This window comes from Macrobrachium rosenbergii, chromosome 2 (assembly GCF_040412425.1).
Source record: "Macrobrachium rosenbergii isolate ZJJX-2024 chromosome 2, ASM4041242v1, whole genome shotgun sequence".
NCBI classification, from domain to species: domain Eukaryota; kingdom Metazoa; phylum Arthropoda; class Malacostraca; order Decapoda; family Palaemonidae; genus Macrobrachium; species Macrobrachium rosenbergii.
The window spans coordinates 25,639,605-25,655,083 of NC_089742.1; the positions used below are offsets into that span (position 1 = coordinate 25,639,605).

The 15,479-nt window shown below is 35.6% G+C and overlaps 1 non-coding gene across 1 annotated transcript; it reads left to right on the forward strand.

Annotated features, from left to right (window-relative positions):
- Positions 1–3,710: 3,710 nt before the first annotated feature.
- On the forward strand, positions 3,711–3,782 carry TRNAM-CAU (transfer RNA methionine (anticodon CAU)). The gene has a single exon. It is a non-coding gene; the product is annotated as a tRNA-Met (tRNA).
- Positions 3,783–15,479: the final 11,697 nt, after the last annotated feature.

The window sequence follows — 15,479 nt, forward strand, 5'->3', positions numbered from 1 at the left end:
TCATTGAACTGATTATATTGCAGATTGATGCCCATTTTAATCCATTTGCTTGTTGCCAACTCATTGCATTATTGTTTCTGTGTCCTATTCTGAATCTGCCCCTTAGTGATTATGTTGTGTCGTGTCTCAGTGTTGATTTGCTAAGTTTCTGTAAAAATCCCTGTAAATTTTTACAAGAATTCTAATTCCAATATGGCGACCTTCCACCTTCCATGGTAAATCCAGGGAAAATTCTAAGGTAATTTTTCACATAACTTATTCCTTTGCTCATAAACTGGACTTTCTTGGTTTTGTGTAGCATCAATTATAGTTTTGATTAAATTTCTCACCAAGGCGAGGTCCAGTTTATGACAATATATATATATATATATATATATATATATATATATATATATATATATATATATATATATATATATATATATATATATATATATATATAGAATCATGAAGCTACAAATGTTGTTAATATAATATATACGATGCCCAGGAATATCTGATAGGAGAATTATGTATGAATTTATATAGTGATAAATGAATAATATTGGAACCCATCGATATAACCCTTGACATGGGCCTATTCAGCGACTCCAGTAGACGTTACCACTACGCGTTCCAATTCATTTATCACTTATATAAATTCCCTTCGGTGATAATTATCCTTCGGAGATGATGAGGTATGTGAATTTGATATAATACATTTGTAGCTTCATGATATATAAATCATGGTGTGATAAAAATTTCATATATATATATATATATATATATATATATATATATATATATATATATAAATGTAACAGGCTTCCTAGGTATCTAGAGAGTGCATGTTTTTTTCGACGGCACTTACCAGTGATAAGAGAATCCTCTGAACGACATTTCCGTTAATTAAAGAGATGCTGACCACTGCCGACACTCGAGACTGCAAAAGGGATCCTGGGAAAGAGAGCGATCTTGAGACGAGTCTGCAGTTAGTTAATGGCAGTGATATAAGAAACGCTTAGTCAATAACAGCGATTACGTAAATGCTTAGACATTACTGGTCCGTGAGAACCTGCATACTTCGAACATTTGGTGGTGATTTGATAAATCTTAGTTGACATCACTGACCAATGAGAAGCGGTGTTTGCATTCTTAAGGGTAAACCAAATGCGACTTATAAGCAGTTGGATCGAGGGGGACTAGGGATGCATAAGTATGATGAATATACCTGTATGAATAAAAAATATGCATAATGAATGACGAAACTTTATCGTCACTCAAAGTATGACGTTTTCATGATGTTATATACTTCTAATCGTGCTTGAAAGAGAGAAAATCGGGGTGAAAGAGCAGAGGTGCTACGGCGTGAAGTTATGACGAAGAATTTGAGTGCTGTTCTCTCTCAAACTGGGGAAAACTCCCATAGACTTCTGCACTCTCTCGTAACCACTAGACTTTAGCAAAACAAAGACTCCGAAAGCAGCTTTCTTGGGTAGAAAAGTATAAAAACCCAAAGTGATAAAACAGAACTGAAACTTCATTCTTATTCTTCATTTGCCCACCACTACTTTTAAGTGAAAGCGGCCTACTAAGAGATTCGAAGCCAATGAAACAGTTTTTCGGTAGCACCTTTTTATCAAGGCATCAGATAAAGGTGAAAGTTCACAAGTGTATATTTTATAACCCTACCTAAATTTTGCAAGTGTTATTTAGTAACTAAGTTCGATAGTTTTAATATTTATAGAGTAAAATGAAGTCGCCGATGCAGGAACCGAGAAAATCACGGCCAAGTATCCTAAAACCATTCGTGACGTAAACATATGACGCCATGAGGCTCCACCATCCACCAGGTCGGCGGTGAATGGATATGCTTACACAGTCTAGGTTTCAACAAATTCTATAATGGCCAACAGGATATAGAATTGTCACTGTGGTTCCAAAACTGCATTTCTGCTACGGCTTGCCACTTTGTATACATACGAGACGACCCATGGAAAGATCTACTATAGCGTCAATAGGTAATTATTTCTTTAGTGGGTAATAGTTACCTGACCACCCCAGAAGTGTGGGCAGGAACTGTTAGATAATCCCCTCTTTTTGAGGAGGGGTACTGGAAGTCGAACAAAACACATCAGAGCACTCAACCAGTCATCACTGACATTGGTAGCGACAATGAGGACGGGGATGATGACCTCTTCCTCAAGTGACGATGAAGATATTTTGTAAATAAATTATGTATAGTGTTAGAAGTTTTATTTGTATTTCAATATGTTTTCGTTTCCATGTATATCAATATAAATCGTGTTACATTTGATTGATATTAAGTAAGTAATTAATAGCCTGCCTCAAAATCTTGACTCCTAACATTTAACTTTTATTTGCAGCGAGTATACGACGCAATGGGTTACATTAACTAAAACAAAACAATGGCGTTGACCTTTACACCTCTAACAATTGAAGGAAATGAGGTATCATTGCTTTTCATTTGAATTCTACTTCTAGTGACTGCTCCTGACTTGCTGCAAATAGAAGGCTATAGTGTTGAAACCAGAGGCAAAACAAAACGGATTGTCTTTTTGTATTCCCACCCTGAATAGATGTAAACCTAACAAATGAGCTATACACTGATTCATGATGTGGATAAATTACATACACTGAATTATTTGTAAAGTTGAAACAATACAAATAACAAGAAAATGGAAGAATTCCAAGCTAACAACTTAGAACCAACCACTGCTGTGGAAGTTGCGATGAAACCTCCACAAAATAGTAATTTAATAATAATAGTAATAATAATAATAAAATTATTAAGAGTGTTAATGCAATCAAGGGAACGATGACAAATCCTGTTCGCCATCATTGATATCGCTAAAGCCTAAGATGGGTACTAATGTCCAAGGCTAAAAGAATGAGGTCTGCTCACTTCCCCCCAAAATCCCCCATGTAGGCAGAGCTTTATCTACCTCCTTATTGCGTCCACAGGTGAATTGCCCTAATGCGCATATACCTCTATGATACGTCATAGCCTACGTAGTTACCCCAGGTGGGAGGCGACTCCACCCAATTAGGTAGATCTAGCCTCTCTTGGCGTTGCTAATATCAATGAGTGAATATGTCATCGGCAAGTGAACAGCAGAGCTACAGTGAAGGTACGTTTTCCCCATATATAAACTTCTCTTCACTGTGGGAGGAGCCTCATGACGTCAGGTAAACGTCGCTATTGTGTTCAAAACCATTACCTACGATTTTCATAGCTTTACCATAGGAAACACACTTTTACTCTGATAAGTACCAGAACTGTTGAACTTAGGTACTAAATAATAATTGCAAAAATCAGGTAGGGTTATAAAATATACACCTGCCAACTTTCAACTTTATCCGATGTTTTGATAAAAGGTGTTGCTGAAAACCTGTGTTTCATCAGCTCTGAATATCTTACTGGTGTTATTGCGGAAGTGAATTCTACTCATTCATTGCTGCCTTAGTGCACAAACTCTTGGACTAGACCATGTATGTGTATATACTGTGCATACATACATATATATATATATATATATATATATATATATATATATATATATATATATATATATATATATGTCTATGTGTTGAAGTGTCCTTGTCTTGATTTTTTTTCTTCAGGTTCAATATCTGAATGTTGAAAATAGTTTCCTTAGACATCAAGTACTACTAGAAATCAGATTTAACAAATAAAACCTGCAAAACATAGCAGAGTGGCGCAGTGGAAGCGTGCTGGGCCCATAACCCAGAGGTCCGTGGATCGAAACCACGCTCTGCTAATCACGACTTTTATTGGTAATCGGTGGCACTCGACATCCCCTCGTACCTGTTTGGAGGTCAGAAAGGGGCAACAGTGTGGCCATTTGATCATAAGGGCCTAATGTGTCATATTTATTTGTCGTTCTTTCTCCTCCTTTCTTTGATTATGAACGGCCTAACGTGCCATATACCTGTTACCCTTCCCCTTCCTTTTTCTCTAAATCTTCAGCTAAAAACGTCTAAGGACAAGGTCACATATTATAGTCTAGTGAAAACTGAAGATTTTTGAAGAAGCGTGTTTTTTTTGATAACAGATGTTTTATTGTTGATTATAGTACTAGGGTCTCCTGGACATATTTAAGCTGGGTGACATTCTGAAACCCATTTGGGCAAAATTTTTATAGCCAAAATTCAAAATGGCTGACACCACCACAAGGAAAATCTTAAATTTGTGATATCTAAGCTTCTAACTGACCTGGAAACGTGATTTTTGTAGCTAAATGTATGTTTTAGGAGAATTATGAGACACCAAGACAGGTTATGATTATGATTCATTAAGTCATTGTACATATTTTGATGATAGAGGCCGAAAAATTTCCAAATTTTAATCGAACTGTTTGCATGTTTTTCATAGTAGTTACAAATTACATAATAATTGTTGATAGTTTGATGGTGGTGGCATTACATTAAGTTCCTTTGTCTGTCTTATTTCAGATGAACAAAAATGGCTGACCAGGATTGCTATTTGAAAGAATATGTTAACTGTAGTGGCAGTGGAAAGGTAGTTTTACTTGGCAGCACGGTTACGAACAGCTAGTATTAGTAGAGGTGACAGCTCTTATGCTCAGCTGTCTGAAGATTCAGACACTAGGTACTGGTGTCACAAGAATTGTGTGTCAACCTACACATCTAAGACACTCATCCAGAGGCAAATTTCAAAATGTTCAGCTTGTCCAAACCCCACCGAAAAAAGCGGAGTCGTTGATCAGAAGATAATGTTTTCATTTTCCAAAAGCATTGTTTCATTTGAAGTAAAACATGTGAAGAGCGGGATCCAAAACATCCAGAACGATGGCGTCCATATAGTTACTTTAGAACTGCAGACCGAGGAAAATTACAAAGGACATTCAAGGAAGTTATTCTGACACATGTGATCAACGGAATGATCAATGGGGAGACCAAGTGAGGCTCTTATCCAGGCTACAGTTAGCGATTTGCATGCAGCAGATGCCAATATCACCGAGACTGCCTCAGACTTTCAAATCTCTACGTCACTTGGACAATGCGCAGATTGAAGCTAATTGTGATGTGGATAGAGCTTTTGCGGAGGTCATAGACAGTATGATCATTGACAAGACTAAAATATGGAATGCCATCGAACTTGAGGAATTGTATTACTCCTATGGTGGTACACAGATGTCACGCAGGCTTCTGATTGAGAACTTATCCAATGAACTGGAACCAGATCTCCTTGTTCTCTCAGGCATTGTGTGGCAAGCATCCTTGTTTTCAGAAGTAAAGTGTCAATACATAAGAAATTAGTTGGCAACAGTGAAGATGTAATTGACCTAAGCCATAGAAAGATTAGCCAAAGTGATCATTAGAGAAACCAAGGAAATAAAGTGTGACCAGGAAAGATATGATACTAGAATAACTTTAGAAGATGCACTTTCCAGCAGCAGCCCAACTATGCTGAGATTGTTGTCAAGATTATCTTCAAAGCTCGATGGAAACCTTAAGCTGCAATGGCAGGAAACATGGTTACATGTGCAATCACCAATAAGCCAACTTTACTACAAATTGCTCTCAGTGTGGTCATTCGTGAGAAAATGAATATTGAACTCCTGCATAATCTAGGAATCACATGTTCCTACGATGAGGTACTTCGGTTTAAGAGTTCAGCCGCTCATGCAGCTTCAAAGGACATAGAAAAACTTGGGATTGCATTTGAAAATACTGGATTGATTCAGGTAGTGGCTGACAATTTTGATGCTAATATATCCTCTCCAAATGGGATTAAATCAACCCATGCCTTGGCTCTCCTTGTCACACAACCACAACCAGATAGTCAGACCACTTCACAAGAGGAGCACAAGATCAGGCGCCTGAAAAAGGCAGAAATGTCTGAGAGTACAATTGATGAAGTCTCAATCCATGAGTACGAAGGACCAAAGAAACCTGCTATGCCAACATGGGCTGCAAACCAGTCTCCATTGCCACTTGCAGTGCTCACCAGCCAAGTGATCTCTGTTAGGAGAGCAAGAGAAGAAGATCTTCAGTTCCTCACAGATATCGTCAGTGTTGAGAAAACACCAGAGTATGGAGGCTACAACACTAGGCGTGCCAGGGAGCAAGGTCAGTCAATCAAAGCCAAGACAAAAGCAGATTATTTGCCCTGATAGACATGGCACCAGCAGAACCAACAACCATGTTGACAGCTTATGATGGAAACACAAAAACTTACAAATGCAACAGGACAAGTCACACAATCTTCACAAATGATCAACAGCTATACCGTTAGCTGTGAACATCACCTGTCTACAATGACTTGTTCCTGAATTTCATTCCCTAGACTTGGTGGGATGCATACCTTGATGAGTTTTGTAGGGGCAGTCGGCACCTTGATGGCTGACACAGGACTTGAGCCCATCATGGATGTGGCATTTGGAGGTGTTCCAAAGATGTTAACAGGCAAAAGTACCTCAAAACATACGAGCCCTGCGTGATGGTTGCAGAAGAGTTGTTGAGTGGCATCATATGCAATGAAGAGCTGCGAACGCATTCACAGCTTATGCAAATCCTTGAAAACAGATCACAGCAAAGTCGAACAACCAAGCTCTGGGTAGACAACCTAATCAAACCAGTGATGATAATTGATGCTGTTCATCAGAGCTGAAAGAGAGGTTTTTGGCCCCTTCACTTGCTGGCAACTAGGCTCATGATGCCATACCTCTTCTCAGCTGGACATTTCAATTATGCCAGGTAAGTCTGTATCACACTTGTTTAGGTTATTTAAATATGCTATAAGTATGTCCATGGTAGCCATGGTGGTGAAACTTACTATAAATATTAACTGCACCTGTTATCCTTTATTCAAAATTCATTTCAGAACCTTGCTGTGCTTATGCTTTTGGTGCTTTTATTTTATTGCTTTGCTTTTGGTGCTATATATTTGGTGCTATGCTTTTGGTGCTATGCTTTACGTGTTGGGGTATTAATTAGGGTTTTCTCCTTCAGATATTCTATACTGGACCATGTCAAATTACCCAGTCTAGTCCAGAAAGAGTTTATAAGGCAATCATGTAATGTCATCAAAAGTGGTATCTGGAATGGATTATGGTCAACCTCTTCATTGAAAGTACATTCATGAGATATGGTCACAGTACTGGAGGTTTAGTTGGTATAACTTTGCAGCCATCTACAGTGAAGAGATGGGCACTTAGTCTCCATCTATGTGCACAGCTCAGAAAAGATGTCATGTCCTTGTCAGATCCAGATGAGCAGACTACTGTGACAACTCATAAGGAAGAGGCCCATCAAGAATACAAACTGATGCCATAGACAGAGAGAAGATCAGAGACAAGCTGACAACATGCATTGATTTTGAATTCTGACAGCCATCAGCCTGGTGTCCTTGTAAACATTGTCACAGGGAGGGTGGCATTTCTGTCAACATTGACGAATCTGTAAGTTGGGAAAGCATTTGATGAAAAGCTATGAGGATGGCTGGCCTGAGAGATTTTCCTTAAGCCACTAGCAAAACAGTAACCATGGCTGAACAGAAGAAGAGAATCAAAATTGGGAATGTTCCACCATATGATCCATCTTTGATATATGGTAGATTTTTGTGTCTAAGAAGGTCAGAGACATCAACATGCAGGATGTGCTCAGCTATGAGTTAGCCTCTGCACCACCATCCATGTTTGACAAATCAGGAGATGAGGATTACCAAAGCAAAGTCCAGTTTGAAGACTAAGCTACAAGTTGAGCAGTCAGAGCGTTTGTCCACACCTGCAGATGTTATTGTTCTGGATGGATGCGCCATACTGTGGGTACAGGTTGGCCAGCTCATGGTCTTGTGCAAGACTTCATCAAGAACAAAACTTTGATTATCTCTCACGTCAGCTAAACACCACTGACACATATCTAATCTTCGATAGGTATTATGATAATAGCATTAAGACATCACAAGATCATTCCGAGCTGGAAAGATGCTAGTAGGGGAACATCATGTTTCTTACACCGCTTCCATCTCAGAAGGTGTGTCTCACTGTGACAAAGAATAAAGTACAGCTGATAAACTTGATCTGGCTGTACATCATATTTAACGACCTACTTCCACAAAATGGAAATGCACTAATGTAACAGGCTCACTTATGACACCCATGCAGGTCAGTGATGGACAAGTTCAGGAGCGGCAAGATCTTCAAGACGAAATGAAGAGGCTGATGTAATCATTGCACAGCAGGTAGTCCATCTGGCTGAAACAGGGCACAGCAATATTCGGGTGGTGGCTGATGACACAGATGTTTTTTGTGTTACTACTGCATTTTTACAAGCAGAGACAGTTCATGCAATCTAGTCATGATGGGGACAAGTTTAGGGAAGAAAATGTGCTGATATCAAAGCAACTGTTAAGGAGCATGAGGACATCATTGAAAGATATCTTGCCAGCACATGTATTGTCTGGCTGTGATACTGTGTCAGCATTGTGGGGCATAGGGAAAGGAACTGTGTTCAATGTTCTCAAATCTGAATGAAACACCTTAACACAATTGGCATTACAACAGAGAATGAGGCCTCTTTTATACTCCAGTCTGTTGCCTTCATTGCATCATGCTATGGCCACCAGAATGAAACTGATATGACAGCTCTGCGTTACCAGGTCTGTTAGGTAAGATGGCCAACCATAGGCTAAACTCTGCTTCCCCTGAATTGAGAGTTCTACCCCCTACGAGTGAAGCTTTCAAGCAACATGTATTTAGAGCTCATTTTCAAGCTGCCATATGGAGAAAGTGTTCAACCAGATCCACCTGCACTCAGTCCTGTTAAAGTATGGCTGGATGAAGAGTCCTACAGCCAATATACTGGAGCGATCCCTCTGCCATCAAATGTGTCTGTTGCACCTAATTATGTCCTAAAAATGATCAAACCGGATGTGATTCTTGTTCCACAGCCCGCTGTAAAGAACAGCAAAAGTTTCTTGCTCAGAATTTTGTGACTGCTATCTATCTGGTGACTGCAGAAACCCTCAGACAGTCAGAATGACTTCAGTAAGCCAGGAAGATAATGAACTAAGTGAACCAGAAGATGACAATTGATTGCTTGTTTGCTTTTGTGCCTAAAGTTTAGAGGATTTAGAAATATGATTTGGCATAGATGAATTGATTTTTGTTAATGCAATTTGCTATGAGTGTATAATATAATTGCGTGCATATGTGCGGGTTCAACAACTTGTTACAACTTTCAGATTATACCATATTAAATTTCATAGATTGATTATTATGTTTCTGCTCAAAGTACTGAAATTGTTCAGCATAAATACTGCATCTTATGTATTTGATAGAACAGGACTTGGTGCCTATAATAAAATACTTCATAATGCATTACACATAAACTAAATATATTTGATGTTGCTGTCGCACACTATTGTTACCTGATGTTAATTATCAATGTATAATGCTGCAGTTTTGCTGTCTGTATTTTTTTCTTTTTTTATTTTTTATTTTGTAGTTTTAATTAATGACCTCATTTTACAAACAAAATGTTCCTCTTTACCAGAAAATTTAAGTTAAATTTCCCAATGACATATTATACTGTGATTTAGGGCCTCAAAATGTATCAATGTTCTCAGATGTATATAAAGAGATAAAATATGTCTAATTTGAGTATCTAGATGTCTTCTACTACCTCAAAACATATATTTATACAAAAATCAGGCTTCTATGACAATTAGAAGCTTAGATATCACAAATTTAAGATTTTCCTTATGGCGGTAAGGCCATTTTTGAATTTCAGCTATAAAAATTTTAAAGGGTGTCAGAATGTCACCTGGCTTAAATATGTCCAGGGAGACCCTTCAGCACTATAATCAACAATAAAACATCTGTTATCAGACAAAACAAGGTTTAATGGATTTCCACTGGACTATTAACCCAAGAGGGCTTCAAAGGGAGTTAAGACTTCAGAGAAAGAAAAGTTATCTAATGAAGTTTTTATTTATTATCGACAAATATATTTAATCATTCGTTTATATCTTTCGAATTTTTTTCTATCTATTATTGTTTGCATCGTGTACGTCCAATCAAAGCACATTTGTTTGTCCCATAATAGTAAGGAAATGATAATGAAAAAAAAAAAATTTATCATTATTTGTATCTAATGGTAAATAGTCAAATATCTACAAAAACATAATCGAATATCACGAGATAACAACAATTACAATCCTTATTTTATTTTGAAGATTTTGCTTTTGTAAATATTCAAATCTTAAATCTTCAATATATATATATATATATATATATATCCATATATATATATATATATATATATATAAATGCATGTTTCTTTCGACGGCACTTGCCAGTGATTAGAGAATCCTTTGAACGACATTTCCGTTAATTAAAGAGATGTTGACCACTGCCGACATTCGAGACTGCAAAAGGGATCCTGGGAAAGATAGCGATCTTGAGACGAGTTTGCAGTCAGTTAATGGCAGTGATTTAAGAAAAGCTTAGTCAATAGCAGCGATTACATAAATGCTTAGACATTACTGGTCCGTGAGAAGCTCAATACTTCGAACATTTGGCGGTGATTTGATAAATCTTAGTTCACGTCACTGACCCATGAGAAGCAGTGTGTTTGCAATCTTAAGGGTAAACCATATGCGACTCATCAGCAGTTGGATCGAGGAGGACCAGGGATGCATACGTATGATGAATATACCTGTATGAATAAAACATATGCATAATGAATGACGAAACTTTGTCGTCACTGAAAGTATGACGTTTTCATGATGTTATATACTTCTAATCGTTCTTGAAAGAGAGAAAATCGGGTGAAAGACCAGAGATGCTACGGCGTGAAGTTATGACGAAGAATTTTTGTGCTGTTCTCTCTCAAACTGGGGAAAACTCCCATAGACTTCTGCATACTCTCGTAACCACTAGACGTTTAGCAAAACAAAGACTCCGAAAGCAGCTTTCTTGGGTAGAAAAGTGTAAAAACCAAAAGTGATAAAACAGAACTGAAACTTCATTCTTATTATTCATTTGCCCACCACTACTTTTCAGTGAAAGCGACCTACTAAAGAGATTCAGAGCCTATGAAACACAGTTTTTCAGCAGCACCTTTTATCAAGGCATCGGATAAAGGTAAAAGTTGACAAGTGTATATTTTACATTTGATAACCCTACCTAATTTTTGCAAGTATTATTTAGTACCTAAGTTCGATAGTTTTGATATTTATAGAGTAAAATGAAGTCGCCGATGCAGGAACGGAGAAAATCACAGAGAAGTATCCTAAAACCATTCGTGACGTAAACATAATATGACGTCATGAGGCTCCACCATCCACCAGGTAGGCGGTGAATGGATATGCTTACACAGTCTAGGCTTCAACAAATTCGATAATGGCCAGCAGGATATGGAATTGTCACCGTGGTTCCAAGACTGCATTTGTGCTATGGCTTGCCACTTTGTATACATACGAGACGACCCATGGAAAGATCTACTATAGCGTGAATAGGTAATTATTTTTATAGTGGGTAATAGTTACTTGTCACCTCCCACCCAAGAAGTGTGGGTATCAGGAGCTGTTAGACAATCGTTTTCCCTCACTTTGATGAGGAGGGGTACTGGAAACCTTCTCTTTCTCGAACAACAACACTGTCATTTTGAGAGCACTGGAACCAGTCATCACTGACATCGGTAGCGATCATGAGGATTGGGATGATGACCTCTTCCTCAAGTGACGATGAAGACATTTTGTAAATAAATTATGTATAGTGTTAGACATTTTATTTGTACATCTAAAAATACTTTTAAAACTCAATGATTATAACAATATGTTTCTCATTCAAACTGATTTCAATATATTTTCGTTTCCATGTATATCAATATAAATCGTGTTTACATTTGATTGATATAAGCAAAATCACTGTAAATCAATATGATTTTCGGGGTTTCAAAATCTTGACTAAGTGCTAACATTACCTTTTATTTGCAGCCTCAGTTACGACGCTGTTTAGCCAATGCTGATGTGATATAAATAAAAATCAATGAAAAATAGCAATGGGATTACATTAAAGTGTGTTGAAATTAAAACAATGGCAATTGACCATTACCGTTTATTTTTACACCTGTTAACAATTGAAGGAAAATGAATGGCATCACTGAAATAAAACTTTTACATTTGAATAAAACAATGAGGTATCAATTCTAGTGACTGCTCTGACTTGCTGCAAATAGAAGGCTATCGTGTTGAAACCAGAGGTAAAACAAACGGATTGTCTTTTTGTATTCCCGCCCTGAATAGATGTAAACCTAACAAATGAGTTATACACTGATTCATTATGTGGATAAATTACATACACTGAATTATTGGTAAAGTGGAAACAGTACGAATAACAAGAAAATGGAAGAATTCCAAGCTGACAACTTAGTCCCAAAAACTGCTGCGGAAGTTATGATGAAACCTCCACAAAATAGTAATTTAATAATAATAATAGTAATAATAATAATAAAATTATTGAGAATGATAATACAATCAAGGGAACAATGACAAATCCTTTCTGCCATCATTGATATCGCTAAAGCCTAAGATAAAACTAATTCCAAGGCCAAAAGAATGAATCATAGGTTAACCTCACTATTGTGTTCAGAACCCTTAATCCGTCCACAGGTGGCTGCCGTAATGCGCAAGTACTTCTCTAAGATACGTCATCGCCTACGTAGTTACCCCAGATGGGAGTGACTCCACCCAATTGGGCAGACCTTTATTTCTGGTGTTTGCTAAATCCATTAGTGAATATGGCATCGCCAACTGAACAGAGCCACCGTGACGAGAAGTTTTGCAATAGGTAAAACTTCTCTTCACGTAAAATAAGTCTAAGCCTCATGGCGTCATAGGTAAGCGTCATTATTGTGTTCAAAACCATTACCTAAAGGTATGATTTTGATTTTTCTACCATAGGAAACACACTTTTACTCTGATAAGTACCAGAACTATTGAACTTAGGTACTAAATAATACTTGCAAAAAATTAGTTAGGGTTATAAAATATACACTTGCCAACTTTCACCTTTATCTGATGCTTTGATAAAAAGTTATTGCTGAAAACCTGTGTTTCATTGGCTCTGAATATCTTAGTAGTGTTCTTTCCAGAAGTGAATTCTAACTCATCCATTGCTGCCTTAGTGCACTGACTCTTGACTAGACCATGTTGTGTATATACTGTCCACAATTCCATATTATTATATATATATATATATATATATATATATATATATATATATATAGGCAATATATATATATATTCTATATAATATATATATTTTTATATATTATATATATTATATATATATATGCAGTTATATATTATATATACATATATATATATATAATATCATCTATCTCATATATATAATGATAATGTATATATATATATATATATACATATATATATATTATATATATATATAATATATAGTCTTTATATATTTTATATGGCTCTAAGAGCAATGATATATATAGCTCTCAGTCTTTATCAGAGGGGTTATACATATATTATGAAATCATATAGGAATTCTATCCATAAAGTCCATCAATATTATATGTATAATACTGTATATATGTGTTATTGGTCATCATATATGAAGCCCATCTTATAATAAATATATATATATCACAGATGGATTGCCAATTTATATAAATATGTTGGATTATATAAATATATAGGATAATGAAAATTATAATATATATATATATATATATATATTTTATATAGCTATAATATGGCAGAAGTATACATATGCAAGTGTGTTTGCATTTTTATCATGTATATATATATATGGTTTATAAAACTCATACATACTTCATTTGATAAAGGGCTATATTACCTCTTGATAGTTAATTATATTTTATTGAATATACTGATGCTTACCACCAGGACTTCTATGTATTGTTTAGCTAAGGTTTATACTGTATCAAAAAAATATATATCATATATATATATATATATATATAAGATAAAATCAATTGTAATATATATATTAATAATAAAGTTCAAATGATTCTCTTGCCGCCTTTTTCTTGCAATTCGATATTTGAATGATCAAAATAGTTTCTTTAGACTTCAAGTTACTACTTGAAATCAGACTTAACAAATAAAACCTGCAAAACAGAGCAAGTGGCGCAGTGGAAGCGTGCTGGGCCAATAACCCAGAGGTCCGTGGATCGAAACCACGCTCTGCTAATCACGACTTTTATTGGTAATCGGTGGCACTCGACATCCCCTCGCACTTGTTTGCAGGTCAAAGCCTCACAGCAACAGTGTGGCCATTTGCCATCATAAGGGACTAATGTGTCATATTTATTTGTCGTTCTTTCTCTTCCTTTCTTTGATTGGAAAGGGCCCAACGTTCCATATATACCTGTTAACCTTCCTCTTCCTTTTTCTCTAAATCTTCAGCTAAAAGCCCTTAAGGACAAGGTCACATATTAACCAAAGAGAGCTTCAATAGGAGTTCAGCCTTCAGAGAAAGAAAATTTATAGGAAAAGATGATAATTTTTCTCCATACGAATCCTGGATTGGGATAAGTTAATGCAATCTTTCCTCTTTCCACTATCTATTGATGTTTTTATGTATTATCTACAGATATAATTTCATTCGTTCATATCTTTCGAATTTTTCATGTATCTATTATTGTTTGCATCGCAATACGTTCAATCAAAGCACATTGCACTTGTCTCATAATAGTAAGTGAAATGATAATGAAAAATAAATAATAATTGATATTTTTTTCTAATGGTAAATAGTCAAATATCTACAAAAACATAATCGAATATCACCAGATAACAACAAGTACAATCCTTATTTTATTTTCAAGAGTTTGCCTGTAAATATTCATATATTAAATCTTCATAATATATATATATATATATATATATATATATATATATATATATATATATATATATATCTTCTGTAACTGTCAGAGAGGGATCTCATCCAGTCATCGCTCTCTTTCCCAGGATCCCTCATTTGCAGTCTCGAGTGTCAAGGCAAGTTCCACCATCTTTTTAATTAACTTGGAAATGTCGTCCAAAGGTATTCTCTTATCAAACCAGAGCCTTCAGAAAAAAACATGCACTCTCCTCGATACCCAGGAACCCTGTTATCCATGCTCATATACATATTTATATATATATGTATATATATATATATATATATATATATATATATATACATACATATATATATTTGTATATATGTAACTCCATATGTGTATATATATATATATATATATATATATATATATATATATATATATATATATATGTATGCTATGCATGTATATATATAAATATTTATATATATAGTTATATATATAATATATATATATAATATATATGTATATTTTATAATATACATACATATATAACATATATATATATATATATAATTATACAATAGTTATGAAACATGTTTTATATT